The sequence below is a fragment of the Anopheles funestus genome, chromosome 3RL (genome assembly GCF_943734845.2).
Source record: "Anopheles funestus chromosome 3RL, idAnoFuneDA-416_04, whole genome shotgun sequence".
Classification (NCBI taxonomy): Eukaryota; Metazoa; Arthropoda; class Insecta; order Diptera; family Culicidae; genus Anopheles; species Anopheles funestus.
Genome location: NC_064599.1, coordinates 12,652,088 through 12,667,227, shown reverse-complemented (window position 1 = coordinate 12,667,227; position 15,140 = coordinate 12,652,088). Strand labels below are relative to the sequence as shown.

Sequence of the window (15,140 nt, the reverse complement as noted above, 5' to 3'; positions counted from 1 at the left end):
GATTTTCCTGAGGATCTTGGCCATCCTGAGGAGTTGACGTTAGAGTACGTGTCAATTCTGACAGATATATCTTATCGATTATCTTTCAATAATTTGCATTGATAACTTCATTACTAATAGTCGATTCTATTGAAATAAGTTTTTCTAATGAATTTTGAACTCGTTTCACAATTTCCTCTCAAAATGACAATATATTCGAAAAGCATGGAGTAAATCTTTCATTGAACATCAGGGAAGCAAACCATCCAATTCGATCAAGACATAAATCGAAGAAGTTGGACACAGAGCTTTAAAGACATCATTCCTTCACAACACACGACTCCAAACGTCTATCTTCCTTTCAGCAGCGACAGTTTACAATAATCTAAAGTTTAATGAACCGTACAAATACCTCCCCGGCACGGCATCAGGTTCAAACTTTAAGCAAACGGACAAGCTGATCCACTTGTCAGTCCGCATCTTTTCACTCCCTCGCTGTTAAATCGCTGTTCGCCAACTGAACCGAGCATGACCGATTATATATGGTGTCAATAAAGAAGGATGACACATCTGACAATCTGCCCTGGCCCTCCTGGTCAGGATGCGTAAGAGGTTGTCAGTTCTCTCCGGGAGGATGATTTTTATGTTTCCAATCGCCAAACCCCAACCCCGGAGTGGTTCTTCTAGCCGTGATACATGTCTTTTCACATTTACACACCGTTGGTGTGTCTCATCGATGTCTCATCACGCCGTGTTTCATCGTTGATCCGAGCGGTTGAGTCTTACCGAGAAGCAAATCCAAAGTCATTGACACACGCCACATAAAGCCATCGCCCGTTACGAACGTAGCAAAACTTGGGAAATTGTATTTTTATGACAGTAATGGCGCTTTGGTGGTCAATGGAAAATAAATCAAAGCTCTCATCTCTCATCCTTACCCGCCCGGGTAGGTCGTACACGGGACAGACGGGACGGTGGAAATATCCCAAGGATTAAGGCTGAAGATGACGTGGTGGTGATATGGTGTTTGTCGATGGACATCATTTCCAGCGTAAGATCAGACACCGGAGATTCACCGTCGGAACTTGCCAGAGTTCGGTGGAAAAACATGCTACTCGGGATCATGATTTTCGCATTTTTTTTTCCGTGTGTTTTTGCCCACTCTATCCCGGTGGGAGATAAATCGTTTGTGGCGTAAATTGATGTTGCTCCGCGCGTAGGTTTTCTCGTGTCCTCCCGTGCTCTCCGTCCTCCGGGGAGAAAACAAAACGAGCAGCAGAAAGAAAACAAAAACCAGTGTGGCAAAATAAAAAGAACGCATCAAAACCGCAACAAGGACTCTTCTTTTTTATCGTTCCCATCAGTGACAGACGAGTGAAGTTTGGAAGGAAAACCTGTTCCGGGGGAAGGACATCGTTTGCGTGTCTTCTGCACTAGGAAAATCCGCCCTTCAAGATGTCCCATTTTGGGGTGGAACGGATGTGAGGATGGGAGCAAAAGTTTGTTAGTGTCACTGTCTATTTTTCTTGCTCAAAATGATCTTTTGGTCGCCCTTTGTCCCCCTTCAGGCGAACCCGTGCTGTGTGTTAGAGGATTCGGTACTTGAGAAAGATGATGTTACTGATGAGGATTTTTGGGATTTTGATATTTATCTGTACCGATGGAAATGTTGTTACCTATGATAATAAGAGATTTTTTTTATATTTTTATATGAAACATATATTCTATGAAAGGAAAATTTTCTTATTAAAAAAAGAGAATCCTTTCCTAATGGAAATTTGGAGATGCCGGGTATCGATCCCGGTACCTCTCACATGCTAAGCGAGCGCTCTACCATCTGAGCTACACCCCCTTGGTGCTAAGATCACTGTTACTATAGCTACAATATCGAAGCAATTCACCTTGGTCAGTATAGCAACCTCAAGCCGCACGGTGAAAGTCATCACGACCGGCTGATAAATGTCGCACGCACCAACAAAAGCCCGGCGGCGTTCGCGTGAACGTGATATCTATTTTTGCCCAGACTTGCTCAGTGGTCAGTTCTCGGTGAAAGGGTGGGAGAGCATTTTACGCCGTGAACGTGATGTTTTAAAATTTATTTTTAACCCAAAAACGATCAGACTGACCGAGAGGAAGGGGATGTGTTGAAGAAGTTGTATTAATAAGCATCGAATGTACAGTAAAATAAACATGTTTTTAAAAGCAATATACTCTACTTCTTATCATGGAATTAATTTGGAGCCCAGATAAAGACTACGCACCACATACCTGACAAAGAGCTAACAAATGGGTAACAAATTTTGCTTACACTAATCGGAAGAACGATGCTATCGGAATCGTTTGTTTTCGGACCTTCCAAACATTTCCGGTCACTTCCTTTGCGCGGGCCCTTGTGCAATAAATAAAACAGTCGCTAAATTCCCGACGGACACGGGACGTGTAGCGTTCGGTCTGACAAACCATTCGACCTTTCGGGTTTGCACTAATAAACCACAGACCAGAGACAGCCCGAAGGTACTAAGCTGGACCGTGGTTTCGTCTTGTCGGGCCTTGGCATCGTAAGGGATTTGCAAATGAGCATCGAGGAATAATTAAAATTAAAGCAAAGAAAATGTGAAAAAAACAACAAGCAGAAAAGGAAACCAGAAATGTCGAGATAATGGTACAAAAGGCTATGCAAACAAGGGAACACCGACCTGGAGAGAGAGTGTGTTTTCGATGGGGAAGAGACCGTGCTAATGGGAGCTGACATGATGCTAAAGTCATTAGCAGACTTCACAGGTTTGTGTGTTTTGGTAGTTTTGGAGGAGGAAAATAGGGAAACTGTTTTAAATAGAGCCATGCAGGAAGTGTAGTCCGGTTCCTGTTCCGGGACGTTCACAAAAACGTATGTAGGAAATAAATAAATTCGTTGCCATTTCTATGCATACAGCCTGTCGGTATGTCCTTGCTGTGTTCACGAACAGCATTTGTAGATGATTCGGATGGGATAAAAAAATATATTCTTGTAGGAATGTCTGTCTGAACTAAGTGTAATTTTAAAAGAAGTATTTATAAAATATTAGATCTTTTTTCCTCTCTCCTTTGGATGATCTTTTAAGAAAGAGTGGCAAATGTTGCTACTTAAAAGTAGTCTACGATGTGGATATTTTTGGTCTACATCCATGTTTTCTTTCATTGGAACTAACGGGTCCATTAGAATTTCGAGATAAGACTGCAGAGAGTCTTCCGTTTTTTTCTTTTTGTATTTCACCTATTTGAACAACAACCACACGTCCTATAGCAAAGAAAACACCTTTTTCCTATCCACGTCAAACCTAACACGTCCGCATGTACAGCGAAGGTGGACAAAACCCGTACATCTGGAATTAATTAATATGCTTCTTGCTTTCATCCAAGCCGACCGATCTTGCAAAGGTAAAACATACAAAACAGCTTCTAACAGCATGGTTCTGGAGCAAGATAACTCCACAGGCCAGGAGCCAACGATGCCAACCATCTGCTAGTTCAGCTAGTAAGAGAGTAAAATAAAAGGAAAAATACATAGCAACGAAATGTTATGCAACAGCATGATCAGTAGCTGCTAGAGGGATGGAAGTTTGGGGCTTATGTTAATGAAATGTAGCTAAAATGTGCGCATCATTAGCAGACTGATAATAAAGTGGATGAGTCTTTAAGCGGACTTTATCCTGAGAAGGGGAAAGCGTAAATTAGGGAAATTCTAAGTCAAGCAGCATTATTTAAATAAATACCATGAAGAATTACGCAAAGGTAAGTAAAGAGAAAAAAAGGATGTAAAAGACAATAAGAAAACGTTACCAAATAGTTAAAAAAAGAAATATTTGTAGATAGAACAAAAAAGATAACAATAAAACAAAAATAAATCAAAAAGATAACAATAAAACATAATAAGCCAAACTTAAGCTTACACAAATAATACACAAAAATAGATAAAACAAAACTAAATTGTAAAGATAATAACAAACAAAAGATAATAACAAAATAAAAATATAAAAGCAAGCTTGTTAAAAGAAAGGATTAAATAACCAAACTAAAAAATACTACTGGAACTGGAACAACAAAGAAGAATTGAAAGAGTGATTCAAACTATCATTTAAGAACCAAATAGTACAAACAACAAATGATAGTATTTTTAATTTGAATCTAATTATGAATTTACACAACAAGAACATTATAATAGCGTTAACTAGGTAATAGAAACAACCAACAAGAAAGGAAATAGAATTTTAATAGAATAGAATAGAATAGAATAGAATAGAATAGAATAGAATGAAATAGAAAAGAATAGAATAGAATGGAATAAAATAGAAAAGTAAATAGATTAGATTATATTAATTTTCTTCGTGTTGTAATGAGCGGCCCGATGTAAGATACAGTAAGTCTGAAATTAGGAAAATTGGTTGAAGTTTGTTTAAAATTTTGTTTATATTCTTAAAAAAGCTTATAATTATTGCTTGATTTTATTGGTTCTTTGGATCTCAACTCATCCAAACTGATCTTCTGTAGCAAACATTCCGATTACATGGCGAAAATATTTTCCTCAATTTTGGAACAAAAACCTTTTTAACTTGTTTATTTAGAACTTAATATCTATTTTACTATAAAAAATCCCTTTATCTATCTCGTGTTATCGTCTACAATATAATCACTACTTCTTCTAGGAAAATAATGTTCTTTCACCTTAACCGTAACTACCGGCGACGAAGTTTTCCGCCTTGTTTTCTTACGATTGCATGATCAAACGATATTTGCCGTTATTTCCTTGCCTTTGAGCACCGGCAGCCGGCTGTGTTGGCAATAGTTGGCTGTGGTAGCTTCTTTTGATCTCTTCCTGCAGCTTCCGTGTGGCTGGTAGAGAGATGTATGTAGGTGGCAACACGCAACATCACCCTTACCGGAACGAAAAGAACTCACCGGGCGGAACGACGTGTCATCTTTAGCGCTTTAGTCCAATAATATGTAAATCGTATAGAGGAGTAAAAGAATATTTACCCGAGTGCATGATGTGTGCGTGTGTGGCGGACCAAACAATGATTTAGATTGCAAATGTCCACCCCATTCCCAACCCCTACACATGCTGCCCTTTTTTCCTTTTCTAGTGCTTTAGCACTCCAGATGGGGAGCAGCAGTCTGAAGATGTACAATTTGCTCTTGCTAAAGCAATAATAATAAGAAACAGGAAAAAAACAGGCGAGAACTAGGGATGGTGCCCCCATGTGCGCAGGCAGATATAAAGACCACCCAGTGGAAAAAGGTGGTGGTGAAAAAAAAGAAACGTGTCGATCAACGAAAGGAAAGAACGCGCACCTGATACGCTATCGGCGGGCTTATAGTCGCACATGTCGTATGTAGTCCCGCAAGAGTCCGCCGGCAAGCTTCAAACGATACCATCAGTGCGCATGAAGCGCATCGCGGGCAAGCGAGAAGCTCATCAGAAGTTTCATTATGCTGCCGCCGATCGGGTGGAATAATGATGTATTGAAATTGGTGGCCTCCCTCCCCAACCCCGAAGGCTTCTTTTGGCACAGTTATTCGCATGCACCGAAAGCTGAGTAAATAAACTTTCAAATTCAGGCAAACGTGTCGCTTGGAACTGGCGTCTTTCGATGGCGGTAACAAACGAAAAAAAAAAAATTGGAAGACATTTTGCATGTATTCCGTTCCTGTGACGTGCCCATATCGTTAGAATAATTTGGTGGAAAATGGGAAAAAGTACCTCATCTCCCACCCCCACCCCCGTCTTTTCCTCAGACATTTTTGGCGTCTCAAGGAAGAGTCAAATTTGTGCTTGTAAAAAGTGAATTCTAACCTGAGCACGTGTGCAACTACACCGGTACGGGGAGGGAACAAATTTTCCCGAGTCTCTAATCTGCATTTATATTTAAAAAACGAATTGAAAACCAACACAAAAAACCCCCCACCTCGAGTACCGGTCCACTGTTATCTTGGTCGCGTTTTCGATATCTCGTTCGATCTTGTTATTTATCGGGCAAAGGACGAAAAAAAGGAAGAAAAAAAAACTCAAACCAACCAGTAGCACACAGGACCTGTCGGTTGCCCTTCGCTATCAATTCCGAAATCGTTCGTTATCTTCCGTTCGTCCGTCGATGTCTTGCTGGGTTTTTTTTTTTGGTGAGGGATGGTTTGGGATTGGCAGCGGCCAGAATCCAATTTATCTATCGTTTTCATTTTCTAGGATAATAAAACAGACGGTTTGCTTTGCTTGCCATTTGCTCGGTTCTAGTTATAGAGGAGTTTAATGGTAGAAATCAAGAAAAAACCTACCCCCACACACACATATCTACACGTGTGATCTGTTTCACACGAGAGTAGCAGAATTGCGTGTTTTTTTCGCCTTCCTTCTCTGGTGGACTTTTTTTTCATCTTGCACGATAAGCAACGAACCCCTTGGAATAGGGCGTATTGGAGGTGGGGAAAGCCGGAGAAATGGAAACCACAATCCATCTATTAAGGGAGATTGATTGGATTCTGTGGAGCATATATTTCCCATGAATTTATTTCATTAATAATATTGCTATACGGGGGGGTGGAAATTTGCAGACGAGATGGGAAAGTGATCCACCTGCCGAATAGATAGATTGTGAAGGTAAAAACCAACCACTGAGCTTGTAGAGTATTTTAATTTTAATTTAAATGCCTTTTTTGATATTGTTTTAAATATCCTTCAGTGGGTTTTAAAGATTGTTTTGAAAAAACAAAAACAAAATTAAATAACACGAGTTGGAAAATTGTACGAAAGCTTGTCTCGATTTCCGGATCATTACACACATATCCAATTAACGGAATTGAACGCTGTGTAACGATCTTTTTCGATTTCAAAATTAAATACACGCCTACTTCTATTAGGCAATTGTTTTAAAAATGCTCCGAATGAAGGGAAACAATTTTCTTACAAACACGGACGTTTTAATAACGGTTAGAAGAAAAAAAAAATTAAATGAAGCGAAACGTAAATGAAAAGTAATGAAACTTATGAGTTAAGGTACAACATAGGGAATTGGAAACCATTTTGTAAGCTTTATGTTACTGGAGAGGATTATGTTTCCCTTTCCTTCTCTTTACACAACTAACGTAGCTGAACGACGGAAAATCAAGATGGAGAAATCATAATGGTTTCGGGCACCACTCGAAACCCCGCTTCCATCTAATGAGACACTCAGCGGGCAAGTGTGCACTTCTCGGCACTACACTCCAAAAAAAAAACTCGACCGATAGATCCGACTAACGTTTGGTAATGTTTTGTTCCATCGTTTCTGGTGACGAAACGAATAATTGCTGCATTCCGCCGGTCGGTCCTATTCGCTCTAATCGTGTACGGGGACAAAGGGGGAAAAGAAAAATTGGGACGCAAAATAATGAGCCCGGACCCGAGGGATTGGATGGCCGTTGACGAGAGTGCACTTAGCTGAAGCATCGAACCGTAGCGCGATTCGGGTGACGCGTTGGATAATGAGTGAAATTAATCACCCCTTGGGCGCCGTCAATGAATGCAGGACCGTTGATGGGCACTCGATAGAACCGCCCACTCGAATGTTTGGTTTGGTCGAGTTTTGTCGGTACGAGCTCTGGAAAAACGGATAGGGGACGCATTTTTCGCATTCTCTCTAAATGATAGAATGGAAATCATCACATGTTTATGATCCGTTTAACCACATCAAAGCACATACAAGTTGACGATTAGAATGTAGTTAAAATTTTTATGAATTCCCGCGCTAACGGTTTTCCACTCTGTCACTCTATAGATATAGAAATTTTCCATTCCATAGTAAGCCATGAAGTGGAAATTTTCCTTCAACCAAATCAAAGGAATCCAAACCCGGTCGGTCCGGACAGCGCACAGACTTCTGGCACAACGCACTTGATGTCGGGGTTTTTCATGTAAAGGCATTCAAAGCGTGTCCTCAAGCGTGGAAAACATTTTCCCCGAAGGGACCAATAGTCGTAGTACAGCAAAATGGATGCAAAAATGGGGGTTTTTGTCAGAAAGGAGAGAAAACAGCAAAAAAATGTCGTACAGTGTCCTTTCTCGAGCTTGGAACCGGTTCAACACCTTGTGCGCCTAGTGAACTCTGACGAGACATATTCAGAGTTTTAAATTGGCGGAAAATTGATAATAATCTGTGCGGGATTTTGTGTAGGTAATTGGAAGGGGGGAGGGTTTTCCCTCCGGTGCAGGGAGTCAGGTTTTTAACGCTATGGTTAAACTATTTATCAAAATAGAGATTCGAAAAAATTCGAGAAAAATGGAAATTTTGGGGAAAATTTTCAATTAGGAAAATTAAAGGGTTTATATATAAAATAAATGCAAGATTTCATTATTTTATTTCTATAAATTTATTGATTTATTATAAATTAAATCTGCTTCATAAATCTAAACCTCCCTTTTGGGTGGATTGAACCAATTTTCCGACCTCTAAATGCTTCAATCTTCACACAAAACCAGTGGACAATGGGCACAAATATGAAAATTAAAATACGAACATCGTTTGAATTGGAGTGAAAATTACTTGGCTTCCTTCCATGAAATGGTCGGTGGTCGGTTTTTCCTTGCTCGCCAGGAAAAACTCATCTCATACTTTGGTGCGATTTTCCGCCGGCGCGTTCCGGCGAAATGGATTTGAATAGAAATCCGCTCGTTCGTTCGTTGTGCGAAACCTCGCTTTGTCAGCGATTTGTATGGTTGATTGAAAGGTTTTCGTCCAGCAGGAACTGCCTGCCTAGTACTAGTGAAAGGTTACCCTTTTTTCGTTCCCTTCCTCCAACACCCCCCAACCGTTGGATAAACAAGAACTGAACGTCCTTTCACGGGGTTTCAGCAAAAAAAAAAGCGCGTCTCTCGCGCCAAAAATCGGGTCCTTTTCCCGATGGATGACTTTTCGGTGTGTTTGCACGATTTTTCATTTTCCCTTAAAGTGTCTTGGATTTCGTTATTTCAATTAAATATGCTAATAATGCATTGATTTTGTGAGAAAAGTCCCCCGGAAACAAAGGGAAACCCGGAAGAGGAAAAGCCAACATAGAACAAGGGCGAAGGAGAAAAAAAACCCACGTTTTCCATGGCTCTTTAAACATTGTGCCTTATTGTTCCCGGTACGAGGGGGCCTACATTCTGTGGCGGAGAATATAGTCCCTGTCAGCAACCCCCCGGGAGGAAGGGAGGGTTTTGTCTTCTTGCCAGACACAAACGGGAGGACTTTCCATCAACCGCCCTGTTTTTTTGTTTTCCTCGGGAAGTTGACCGACGGCCGATCCGAGTGGACCAACATCCGGGAGAACCAGAAAAACCGCGGACGGTTTGGCAACAAATTTATTGCTTTTTTGTCCGACGCTGTTGTCGTCGATTTAAAAATAAGCTTCAACCAGCAGGTGACGGATGATTCGGGAGAATGGGAAAACCCCGGGTAGGATCATGGTGACAGAATTGCGCCAGTCGTGCGTTAAGAAATTATGCAAATGTTGCATTTTGGTTGGATTTTTTTTTATTTTATTCTTCATTGCCTTGTCCTTCCAGGCACACGCTACCGAATTTGTGTGACAGTTGGTGAAAGTTTCGATACTGTTGCGCTTCTGGTGTGTTGTATTTGGTTCTTTTTATTTTGCGCCGGACGCGTGCACTTTAGGAGGGTTTGTGAGTTTTCCCTATTTGGATGGAATCGTTTGTCTTTAAATGCTTTGATCATTGCCTTGTATGTAGGAGACATACTGAGGCCCGTTTAATGTTTATCGATCGAAGACAGTGATCAATATTGTTCGAGAGAATTGCTAAGGCGAGAGACCGATTCAGAAGACCGAAACGACAATGTTTTTAAAATTCCTGTGGAACGGTCAGGAAGTGTTGCTTTAAAAGACAAAAAAGATTAATTAAAAATTCAAAATTGCTTAAAAATTTAAAAAGACTTTCTTCAGAACATAGTAAAACAGGATAGATTGCAATACTCGGAATATTTGGGTATGAATTTTTAATACAAAAATTTAAAAGTATCATTAAAGAAGACACTGTAAACTAGCAATGATGCAAGAATAATTTTAAGAGTTTAAATGTATAAGAAATTGATAATATTTAGTTGAAAATTAACCATTATTTTACCACTAAAATAAAACGAAACAATTTGTATAAATAAAAGCTCTGTAGAAGTGAGTAGAGAAAAATTTTTGCAAACTTTAAGACAATCTGTCCTAGGATTTCCAAAAGCTGTGAGAAATTATGAGTTCTAAAGAGTCTGAGAATTTGTTTGAAATACGTCGTTTTTGAATAAAATGTGTTTTCCGAAATGTAATTTTTAGGCTTAAGCTTCGAGAATATACAATAGAAAAATACCAGATTTTTTTACTTAACTTATAAAGAACAATTAAAAAATACTGTAATGTAATCAAGAAGACGTTTGGATTAAAATTAAGAGCAGTTTAAGTTACTCTGTTGCCGTTTCAATTCGATCATTTTGAAACTTTAATATAATGAAAAGGATTGATGACAGAAATGACTTATTTTCGCCAAATTATAACTAAATTGCAAAGCAACAACGAATGTGAATTCTCGAAGCAAATCAATAAACTTCCATTTATCTCTCTCTCTCTGGCCCACTTCCCCCTCAAAAAGCCAATATTCCTTACCGCAAACAATCATGCAAACGAGTCAAAACGGTCCTTCCTTAGGGCAAAACCTCGCACCGTCGTCGGCCCAATTAGCAGTCCATTATCGAATGACAAGTGACTCCGATTTGTCCAAACCGAAACCGTACACAGCTGTGCCGCAACAGAGACTACCGATAGAACCACGACACAGCGAGAAACGATCTGTGTTCTGGTTGTTTCCCCCTTCACATTCGAAATCCAATTTCATTAGGAATTCAAAGTCCCGGACTCGTAGGGAAAGTCAACCACAGCCACCACACAGATGGAACGAGCCCACGGACAACCCTTTTTTTTTTGGTCGGCTGCTGAGTTGCCCGAAACTTGTCCAGGAAGCCAGAAATGGAAGCCGAATTGGCATTTAGTTGGCCGGTTTTGTGGCGGTGAGGTGAAACCGAACCGAAACGAATTCGGTGACAACATCGGCCACAACAAATTAGGAACTTTTGGCACATTTTGGGCTATCGTTGGTTACAAGGAAAAGACCGCCGACTGTGGAAATAGTCAGGACTTTCGGGTTGATCAGGTTGATGAGCTAGTTTGGTTGACAGTTTCATCAAGTGTGGGGTTTTTTCGGTTTGGTTTTTGACAGTTCCTTCTTCATTGATGTAACTAATGTCGGCACCGGCTGTAGTGGACAGATTGTGTTCTAGATTCTACGGCAAAAGGGAAAATTGGAAAATTAATGAAATGTACTTTTTAGTTGTAGAAGGATTTGTTGGACATGTTTCTTCCTTTTATACATTAAGGGGTCGTTGAGCTATTACGTAACGCTATCAGGATGACGCTAAGATAGAAGTCAAAAGAGAAGTTAATGGAGTTAGTAAGTTAGACAGATTTTCCGATCTATTTAAATATTGTTTCGATTTTTTATTGCTCAAATTGCAGTTTTGGATCAGAGTTCTCAAAAAAAAAAACGTTATCAATTGTTACTCAATTACTCAAAATTTGAATTATCCCTTAACGAACTTTCACAACAACTGGGGATGTCCACAAACTCCAATTCTTACTGAGAATGTTTGAAAAATGCAAGATGCTGGGTCTTTTGAACGGTGAGGGTAATGAAATTAAATGCTTAATAAGGGATATTTATTGATATATTTCAATTCTCCTAATTTGATGTTCCCTCCTCCTCCTACCCCCTTCCCTCTTACCCTCCCAAATAAGCAAAATGTTTAGTGAAATGGTTTTCATCCCTAACAATACCCTGGAGATGTCGTGTCGAAAGTTGAAGCGGAATGTGTTTTTAAATTGTTACGCTGTTACGGAAAATACGGAAAAATGGGAAAAGCTGGAAAGGGAAACCTCAAACGGGAAACACATTTATTTTAAAGAAATACACACATCCAAAGGACGGAAGGATACAAACGGGACACCCTCCGGGATAAGGGATAAGAGGGTTCCGATGTATCAGTTTTTTCTTTCACTTCCTTTTTTGTGTATGACGAGAAGCATAAACAGATAAATGAACATAATAAACAGGGGTTGATGGGTTCATACACTCATAACCGATGACCCCTTCGGAATTGGGAATGTTTATTTGCTTTCCCTTCCTGCGCTAGTGTCGATTCATAAAAATGTCTGTAAGTGGGAGAAGTTAACACACAAAAAAGAGAGAGAGAGAGAAAGAGGAGAAAAAATACCGGAACCAACCGGAAACACCCTTCCTTGTGATAGGGATGCCATATAAAAAAAGTTAGATCACCAATAATGGTTTTGATGCTTGTGGACAGTGGAATGAACAGGCACTAAGCCGCTGGTTTTAAGGACAGTGACTTTTACTTAAGATGTTAGAGAAATTGATCCCTTTTTTTGGTGCGTTTTGCCTACGGAAGCATTGGTAACAAATGTGTTTGTAGTGGCCACCGAGAGTGGTCGTGTGCCTACGGTGGGTCGGTTACACCGCGGGATGTCTTTCAAAGAAACGTGCCATTTAAGACATTAAATAACTACCTATTCTTATGTCATAATTTAGTGACTTTATTTAATGTAAGAGTACTGTGCGCGTTTTTTTTTCATGAAAGAAGAAAATTTTTGATCAAAAGTAAAATAAAAAAAAGCACAATAATAAACATTCCATTCTTGGAATCCATTTCTTGTGCTGAAGTAGCCAGAAAATCGATCCCAAAATTACGGTTCCTATCGATGACGATTTAAAAGATTGAAAACCCCTTTTTCTTAACTCCTCGAAACTCGGGTTTCCTTCCTACTGACCCCTTAAGGTAATATGCGTATCGGATGATTTTAAATTAAATCTCTCTTTTTCCATCACGTGACGAAAGAAGGGTTTGAGCTGGAAACGATTGGCTTTAGTTTAGGGTTTAGTTTTACCCAACGAGCCTCGCGTGTATACTTTCTAATTCGCTCCATCGATCAAGCTAATGTCAATAAAGCGGAAAAAAGGATGCAATAAAAAAGGGGTTTTTCTATTTCTTCAATCACCTCCGGAGGAAGTTCCCAGTAGTGGTGGGAACTCCGGAGTGGATTCTTCAAACTGCTTCAACTCCGACGTACAAAAACCGGATTCATCTCCAGAAAAGAATTCTTAGTTCACTCCAGAGTTGACTCCGGATTACTCCGTAGCTGAATTTGGATTACTCCAGAGTTGACTCCGGAGCTGAATCCAGAGTAATCTCCGATTTTAACTCCTGATTCAACATCGAAGCTTACTGGGAATTCAGCTGCAGATTACTTCGGATTACTCTGGAGACAACTGAGGATTTTAATTCCAATTGGAAACTTTAATCGAAACCGCTGTCGACTCTGGAGTAATTCCTGTGTCGCCTACGTATTTTCCTGAAAAATCAAAAAAGGATTTTTTTCTTTAACACTATCATTGGTTGGTTATAAACCCAGATTAATCAGACTCCGGATAAAATTGAGGATTTACCCATCACTAGTCCCCGGTAGGAGGTAGATGTTTCATATCATGCACGGGAATGCAATTGCGAGTTTTTTCCCCCTTTTTCAATTTCCATTTGTTTGACCGCTTACGTGTGTTTGAGGGTTGTTTAGAGACGCAAATTTGAAGTCTCTTAGACGCGTGTATATTACTAACAAAATTTGTGCAATGAACAAAAAAAAACAACTTCCACCCACTACAATACTCGCCAGGACTCGCCAGGGTTCAGGTTCGTTCAGGCGTAAAATAGCAAAAACGACAACGATCGTCCAAGCACACAAAGTAACGCGAGCAAATGTTTATCCAGCTCGTGAAAGATTACAATTTTCACACGATTAAATCGCGTACCATTGGCCGGTGGTGGCCCTCTGGTTGTATGACGTGCTGGCTAGGACTTTAGGCGTCCCTCGTCGACTAGCAACGTGCTTCATTTATCAACACACCACCCATGTCGGTAAATGCCGCGTTTTCGCGATGGATGAGCCGCGGTGAATTCGCGTAAAACTGAAGATAAACATCCGCACAACATCCGGCCAATTCCGGACGTAACGTTGGCCCGTTTCGCATACAGAGGGTGATGTGTGTCGGTGCTGCAGGACACTAATGGTGATGGTGGATAAATGATGGCTTTGGCATAAGGGCCCTACCCGTGCAAAAACGCAAAAAAAGTATAGCACGGAACACGTTACGTCGACGAGTTCAAGTAGAATTGTATCAAGATACAAAAACGTCACATTCACTTTCGTTCCGCGGTGGAAAGGGAATTGGAGGGAAGCTTTTTTTTTTTTGTTGCCATTGTTGCCTTATATTGTCGCAATGGTTGTGTCCACGGTCGTGTTTGGCGATGTCACCATGACTAAATGAAAATAATTCACACAGAATAAATCGTTCCGAATGAATGCTGTTGATGGTCTCGATTGTGACTTCTTCCGGCATGGAAGACAGTTTCGGCTAAAAACGCTCCAGTTTTACGAGGGCCCAAGAAGCATCGTTTTTAGCTGTGAAACTATTTGGCACCGGTTTATCGGTTTAGGAGGGTCGTGGAGAAAAACAGGACTCTCAAGAAAGAGTCCTTTGGCCCTTAAGCTGTGTCACTGCACTTGAAATATAGTTTGCTATGGCTGTGATGTGTCGCGGTATTTCATTCGTCTTTTTTGTGGAGGATTTTCTTAAGTAGTACGGATACTTGTGAGGACCAAAAAAAAAAAACACTTGGAAACACAAATTTCTTGTACTTGAGTGAATAAATTCCCCCAAATTCTGATGTTGATTCCGAAGAGTTCTAATGACGTTTAGAATTCCCAAAACAATACATCAGAATGGTTCTTTTCCCTTAATTAAGGCGTTCATTAAATCCAAAAAACCTTATTGACAAAGTTTGTCGATCATCAGCAAAAGCAGAGGACAGTAGAGGATCATTTACGGTAAATCTCACTCCCAATTCGATTGTTTTTTTTTCTTCTCTCGCCATCTATTAAACTTGATTTTATTGTCTGCAGAGACAACCTCCAGAACTCACATAAAACACACGTTCCCGGGGAAGAAAAATTGCTTGCCTTCAGATAAATAACTAGAGCACGCGCCAGTT

General features: G+C 40.2%; 1 long non-coding RNA gene and 1 other non-coding gene across 2 annotated transcripts in view; one reads left to right on the top strand and one right to left on the bottom strand.

Annotated features, from left to right (window-relative positions):
- LOC125771505 (uncharacterized) overlaps nucleotides 1-15,140 on the top strand; it is a 117,134-nt gene that overhangs the window by 10,200 nt on the left and 91,794 nt on the right. The window lies entirely within an intron of this gene.
- Nucleotides 1,759-1,831, bottom strand: Trnaa-agc (transfer RNA alanine (anticodon AGC)). The gene has a single exon. It is a non-coding gene; the product is annotated as a tRNA-Ala (tRNA).